The sequence below is a fragment of the Chrysochloris asiatica genome, unplaced genomic scaffold (genome assembly GCF_000296735.1).
Source record: "Chrysochloris asiatica unplaced genomic scaffold, ChrAsi1.0 scaffold00002, whole genome shotgun sequence".
Classification (NCBI taxonomy): domain Eukaryota; kingdom Metazoa; phylum Chordata; class Mammalia; order Afrosoricida; family Chrysochloridae; genus Chrysochloris; species Chrysochloris asiatica.
This window is the reverse complement of record NW_006408520.1, coordinates 388,313-395,721: the sequence shown is the minus strand read 5'-3', so window position 1 is coordinate 395,721 and position 7,409 is coordinate 388,313. Positions and strand designations below refer to the sequence as shown.

Genomic DNA, 7,409 nt, shown 5'->3' with positions numbered 1-7,409 from the left:
AATGAATTCAGAAGACCTATGAAGCCAATCAAAGATCAAAATAATAACAACGTCAAAGAAGGGGAAAATTTAGGAAGAGATAAAGGTGGTGAGGAGGGCAGGTAAATTGCAGGATATAATAAATTTGTCTTAAATGGAGGGAAAAGTTCAAAGACTATAGGGTAAACTCAAAGGAAGTTAATACTTTACAATTTATCATGAAGATGAAGATCCAAGTAGTACAAGGAAACATTAAAACTAAGAAGAAACTGACAAGAAATAGCACAAAATATATGAACTCAGCACATGAAGGCATGCAGAACAAAATAACAAACAGAACCACAAAAAATTAACATAATGACAGCAATTCATTCATACTTATAGGTAATTACACTGAATGTCAATGAATTAAATGCATCAGTAAAGAAACAGAAAGTGGCAAATGGGTAAGAAATCAAGACCCTTCAATATGCTGCCTGCAAGAGACACACCTTACACACAAAGACATAAACAGACTAAAAGTTAAAGGATAGAAACATTTTACCAAGCCAATTGCAATAAAAAAAAAAAGCAGGCATGGCAATACTAATCTCTGATAAAATAAACTTTAAGGAAAAAACAGCATAAGAGATAAAGAAGGCACTCTCTCATGATTAAAGAGTCAATTGAGCAAGATGACATAACCATAATAAATATCTACACTTCCAATGAAAGAGCACCAAGATATATGAAGCAAACCCTACTAGAATTTAAGAAAGACATAGACAAATCTACAATTATAGTGTCATTTTCAAAAAGGGATAGAACAATCAGAAAGAAACTCGACAAAGATACAGAAGAATTAAACAGCACAATCAGCCAACTTGACTTTATAGATGTGTAAAGAGCATTCAACTCAACAACGGCACAATACACATTCTTCTGCAGTGCACATGGAAAAATTTTCCAGAATTGAGCATGTGTTAGGTCACAAAGCAAGCCTCCATAAATTTACAAACATCAAAATACTACTAAGCATCCTTTCAGACCACAATGCTATAAAACTACAAATCAACATTAAGAAGAGCAAGGGAATAAAGTTGAATATATGGAAACTGAATAACATCTTGCTTAAAAGTGACTGGGTAGTAGAAGAAATTAAACATGAACTCACAAGGTTCCTAGGAAAAAAATGAGATGGTGCTGGCATAACAGGAACGTGATATGCAAAAGACAGAAACAAGACCGTTATCTCATGCCATCAATGGAAAAACAGTGACAAATTTGAGGGCTCTAATTCAGGGCACACGCAGACTACAAAACACTCTGAAAATTACACTTACAAAGTAAGAAAAGTACATGAATGGGACATACTAAAAATTAAAAACTTATGTGCATCAAAAGACTTCACCAAAAAAGTAAATAAGGAGACTACAGAATGGGAAAATATCTTTTGCAACAACACATCTCACCAAGGACTAAATTTTAAAATATAGAGGAAACTACAACACCTAAGCAAGAAAAAGACAAATAACCCAATTAAAAAATGGACACAGGACATGAACAGACAATTCACCAAGGTGGGGCAATACCCAAGACAGGAGAGGGGAATGGATGAACAAGGCAGATTGGGGAACATTTAGACAGGTTTTCATGGGCTAAGTGGGCCCGAAGTAAATAATGATGTATGCTCAACCTTGGAACAACAGGGCTCTGGGATACAGGGATTGAGGCCTAGTCTGAATGGGTAAAAGAGGAAAAATAATGATAAGATGCTTGGCTGTCTTTTAAATCTTGGTTTTCTTTGCCTACTATTGTAGAATAGACACTGGAGGGGGAGAGAAGAGAATAGCTAGAAACATCACCATAGAAAACTTGTAAGCCATCTTCAGCCTATAACTGAATGGAATACCTAAAATGGGATTAGAACTTTCCCAGTGAAGGAGGCTTCCTGCAGAGCCTTTGCATTACATAAAACCATAGGTAGAATCCTAATCCCCATACGGAATCTTCTGAGATGGGAAATTTCCACTTGAAAGTCACAAGCAGACCAGCCTGGAGCAGCTAGATGAACAGAAGATACTTCTTGAAAGAAAAACCAGCAGCAAAAATCAAAAACATTAATGGCAGTCTGTTTCACTACTATAAGAACAAGCAAGTTGGGACCCCTCAGGGCAAAACTCCTACCAAGACTGAGACTCAAAGAGGATGCACAAGCAGGCATTTGGGCTTGCTGTTGACCACGTTGGTCTACTGATAAGGGGAAGTGGGGAAAAACAGCAATGAAGTTGTGAGCTAAGTCTGACCACATTCAATAGACTCCTGTCAACCTGGATTGAGAACTGGTTGGCCAGCAGTATGGCAAGATCTGGGGACTTCTGGGCCCAGGGACAGGGACATGGCCACAGAAGACTTGAGTGGAGAGTGAAGCATCTAACTGATCCAAAATGAGGGGAGACGCAAAAGAACACCCATATTTGCAGATAGTACCCATTTGACCTGGCTTCAATGGCCAGATGATCAGAACTTGACTAGAGCAAGAATGAAGAGGAACAAAAGAGTACTCTGCTACAATTTGATGAACTTAACCTATACTTACAGATGTAGTAGCTCAAAAGAAGGAACAGATATTTACAGAGATCATTTCCACCCCTTTGGTACACAGAGTTGACAGGGATGGGCAACTTAGACATTGGCTACCCAAAATGTGTGTGTGTGGAGGTGGGGGAGGGTTTACAAACACACAAAGTGACTGGCTAACAAGATTTCAAGAGGTAGCCTAGTTTCAGAGGGTATGGGGGAAGGTTGAATCTCCACTGAGTCGTTTCCAACCTGGATGCGGCTGGTGAAAGGAGATGGGGATAAGACTTTTGTGGTTCAATAGTGAATAATTGATATCAGGACTTATTTTGAGTGTTGCAAATGTAAAGGTAGATGTTTTGTAACAAAAGGATGAGATTGGTTGATTTTTCAGTCCAGGAGCAGAGGACCCTTGGACCATCAAGGGAGAACAGCGGAGCGCGGGACCCTATCCAGAGAAGCAGTGATGCCAGAGATGGAGTCAGAGACAATGATGTGGAGAGATGGAGCAGCTGGGGACTCGACACATGGAGGGAGAGGGTCTGTGTGCCGACAGCCAGAGAGTAGGCTTGCGGGGTGTACCCTTTGGTTGATGATGCATTGAGGGCATTGTAATCATTGCAATAATACGAAATACTATAGGATGAAGTTAAAACTGATGAACATGTAAACTATAGCTCAATTCATAATAAAAACTTAAAAAAAAAAAAAGAATCAGGATTGCTAGTGAACACCAGAAACTAGTGAAGGTAAGAAAGTGTCTTCTAGAGCTTTCAGAAAGAATATGATCTTGTCAGCACCTTAAATTCAGATTTCTAATCTCCAGAACCATGAGACAAGAAATGTCTATTGTTATATGCCACATAGTTTGTTATACTTTCTTATAATATCCCTAGGAAGGAAAACACATTCAGTCACCTATTTCTTATTTTCCTAATATATACTACTGTATTTACTAGTATGTTTTTATATCACAGGATTGCTAGTCTCAAGATTGGTGGTTCAAACCCACTAACCACTCTTCTTAAATCCTATACAGGGTTGTTATGAGTCAGAACAAACTCAACGACATTTAACAGCAACAACAACATATTAACTAAATTTATAAAGAGAATTAGGATTTAAGATAAGTATAACTCTAAACTGTTGAAGAGGAAATTGCAAAAGTTTTTGAAATATATTCTGGTTGCCATCTCTAGGGAATTTACATGAGCCGTAAGAGATAAAAGAAGATAGTTTCCACCAATCCATAAATTAAGCTGTGATTATCATGATTATGTATCACTGACTGTAAATTCTATTTTCTAATTTCTGGGCAATATTGGTTGAATTAATACATCAAGAGATAATTCTCCGGATCCCACTGCCACCCAATCATTAATGAGCTGCTCAACGATAAGTCCTGCACTTCTACCTACATCCCTGCCCATCTCCCCATGACCTGCCTCACCATTCCATCTAGGTTTTCAGTTGCTCCCAGTACCCTGGACCCCAGCAATCAGAAGCCATTCACAATCCTCAATAAATTCATGGAGAACACCGTACCCAAGTGTCCCCATGAGAAAGAAGAACCAGGAGTTCAGGAGACGGATGAGGCAGTCGATTGTTGCCTCAGTGAGATGCTGCAGCAGCTATACAGTGCCAATGATGCCAAACCCTCAAAGAGGAGGCTGCCAAGGCAAGAGAAGACTGAGTATTCCACCTGCATTCCCATCTTCTGGATCAGCAATGGGGTGGACTATTCAGATAAGTACGGCCTTCGGTATCAGCTATGTTACAACAGCATCTGGGTGTTCTTTAATGACTCTACCTTCCTCATCCTCTGCAACGACGGTGAGAGCCTGCGGTACATCAAGCCTGATGGCACAGAATTCTTCCTCGTTGTCAATTCCCACCCCACTTCCTTAATGAAATCATATTTCCTAAGTAATTCCAGAATTATCTAAGTGAACACTTGCTAAAGGCTAGTGCCAAAATCACTCCATAAGAAGGTGATGAGCTAGTCCACTACCCTACCTGCATACCTGGTTCTGCACCCATAGAGCCATCATCCTGAATCTCATCAATGGCTGTGTGCACATCAACTTCTTCCAGAATCATACCAGACTCATCCTGTGCCCTCTGATGATTGCTGTGATCTACATCAACAAGAAGAGGGACTTCCGCACATACCATCTGAGGCTTCTAGAGGAGCATGGCTGCTCTAAGGCACTAACCAGCCAGTTGCAATATGAACACACCATGGTGAACAAGCTGCTGAGCTCACGCTCTGCCAGCAACCGCCTCAAGGCTCATAATCCCCAGCCCCTCTGGACTTGTGCCTGCTTTATTCCCACCAGCACCTGGCAGCCCTCACAGGTTAGCCCCTCAGTTTTTTTTGTTTTTCTTTTTTTTCCCTTCATTTAACTAATTGGTGGTATATTTTTTAATGTTCCTCATAGCACTGGAGGTTAAGGAAGAACTACAACATCCTTACAGGTTGTTGTTGTTGTATGTGCCGTGGAGTCGGCTCTGACTCATAGCGACCCTGCACAGGGTTTCCGAGGCTGTAAATCTTTACGGGTGGGGGTTGCTATATAAGGTTGTTTGTTTGTTTTTGTTTTTGTTTTTCACATAAATTCAGGTGTGTGCTCTCCCTTCCCCTTTCTTCTCAATTCCCATCACATGAGAAAAAACTTGTATTAAGTTTTAACCTCTCCTGTCCGTTTTATAAATGTTAATAAATATGTGAATGGTAGAAAAACAAACAAACAAAAAACACATCCTGAAGGGAGTTTTTTGGACTGAAAACCAACAAGAACAGCTATCAACTAGAGATTGACATATGTGGCAGTACCACTGGCAACTCAGTTGACAGATGAAACAGTCCAGAACAGAATAGAACTACAAGAAGGAATTCAGAGGATCTGAAAGGTCAGTCCATGATCAAAACAATTACACTGTGAAGGAAGGTAAAACTATAGGAACAGAGAGATACAGGTGATGAGGAGATCAGGTAGACTGCAGGGTAAAACAGACTGTTTTAAATGGAGGAAGAAATTAATAGAATATTAATTTTGAGGGTAACCTCAATGAAAATGAATACTTCACAAAATAAAAAGTAAATGAAAACCCAAGAAGAACATGGAAACATTAAAAATAAGACACTTAGGAAAAGAGACCCATACTAAAAGAAAGAAAAAAATATATATCTCTTTAATGGTTACCAGGGGATGGTTGAAGACAGCTTAGGAGATGGACACATCATAGTTCCTGTGTTGGAGAGGGCAATACACAAAACGTGGGAAGGGGATGGAAGAACAAGGTAGATAGAGGAACAGTTAGGCAGGTTTACATGGGTTAAATGGGACAGAGGTAAATAGTGATTTATGATCAACCTTGGAAAAAAAACAGGGTTCTGTGATACAGGGATTGAGGCATAGTCTGAATGGGTAAAAGAGGGGAAATAATGTTTAGATACTTGACTGTCATATAAAGGTTGGTTTCCTTTGCCTACCTTTGTAAAATAAACACTGGAGTGGGATAGAAAAGAACATTAGGAAACATGATTACAGAAAACTTGTAAGCCTATCTTCAGCCTATAACTGACTGGAATAACTAAAAGGGGTTCTAAAATTTCTTCAGTGAAATAGCTTCTTGCAGAGCCTTTGTTGTTTATAGGATCTTAGGTGGAATCCTGACACCCATCCAGAATCTTCTGAGGTGGAACATTCCCATTTGAAAGGAAACGAGTACTAGCCTGGAGTGGCTAGAGGAAAAGAAGCTACTTTTTGAAAGAAAGAAAAAATCAAATACAAAGCAGTAGTCTTAATGGCTACTACAAGAACAAGCAAGTTGTTCACCCAGGAGCCATCAAGGCAAGTAATCAAGTCACTTCAGAATAAACTGACCTCCATGACTGAAACTCAAAGGAAACACAGGAGCAGGCATGTAAGTTTGCTGGCAATCACATTGGTCTCCTGGTGAGAAGAGGGGGAAAGGCAGCAATGAAAATATGGGCTGAGTTTGACTATGTTCCATAGGCTTATGTCAACCTGGAGATGAGAGAGAGAGGAGGATGGGCTGGTTGGTCTGAAGTGTGGTGAGACCTGAGGAAGACTAAGCTCATGCACAAGATCTTAGCCACAGAGGGCTAGAGCTAAGAGTGAAGCATCTAGCTGAAATGAAGTGAGGGGAGATGCACAAGAACACCCAAACTTGAAGATAGTACCCATTTGACCTAGCTTTGATAGCTTGATAATCAGAACCAGAATAGAGGAAGATAAAGAAATTTGATAAAGGAATCAAGTGTAAATTGCTACATTTTGATGGACTTGCCAATACTTATGGATGTGGTAGCTCAAAATACCAGCTCACTGGCATGGTGCTGTGGGATAAAGCTCTGGACCGGAAGGTGAATTTGAACCACAAGGTCAACAGTTCAAACTCACCAGCTGCTCTTGGAAACTCAATACATGGTTGCTAGAGTTAGAACAGACTCAGCAGCACTTAGCTACAACAACAATAGTGCCTATGGTATCTATCTTTATGCATTCCATTTCTTTTTCTGTAATATCCATTTTTTTCTAGATTCATACTTTGTACAGTCCATGTTCTGATTATTAATGGATGCTGGCATTTGTTTCTTTGTATTTTGAGTTTTGAACCATTAGCAAATGAATGCCCCACAATCTTTGCTCCATTCACATCATTATGATCAACTCTACTTTGAGGAGACAGTGTTCCCGATCACAATTTGAGTGACTTACAACCTGTGGGGCTCATTTTCTGGCACTATATTAGACAGTGCTCTACTGTTATTCATAGGTTTTAAGTGGCTAACTATGCAAATTGCCAAGAGGAGAAAGCCTCATCTTTCTGCCACGAAAGGG

At 39.8% G+C, this 7,409-nt stretch overlaps 1 pseudogene; it reads left to right on the top strand.

Annotated features, from left to right (window-relative positions):
- LOC102828562 overlaps positions 1 to 7,409 on the top strand; it is a 107,255-nt pseudogene that overhangs the window by 95,769 nt on the left and 4,077 nt on the right.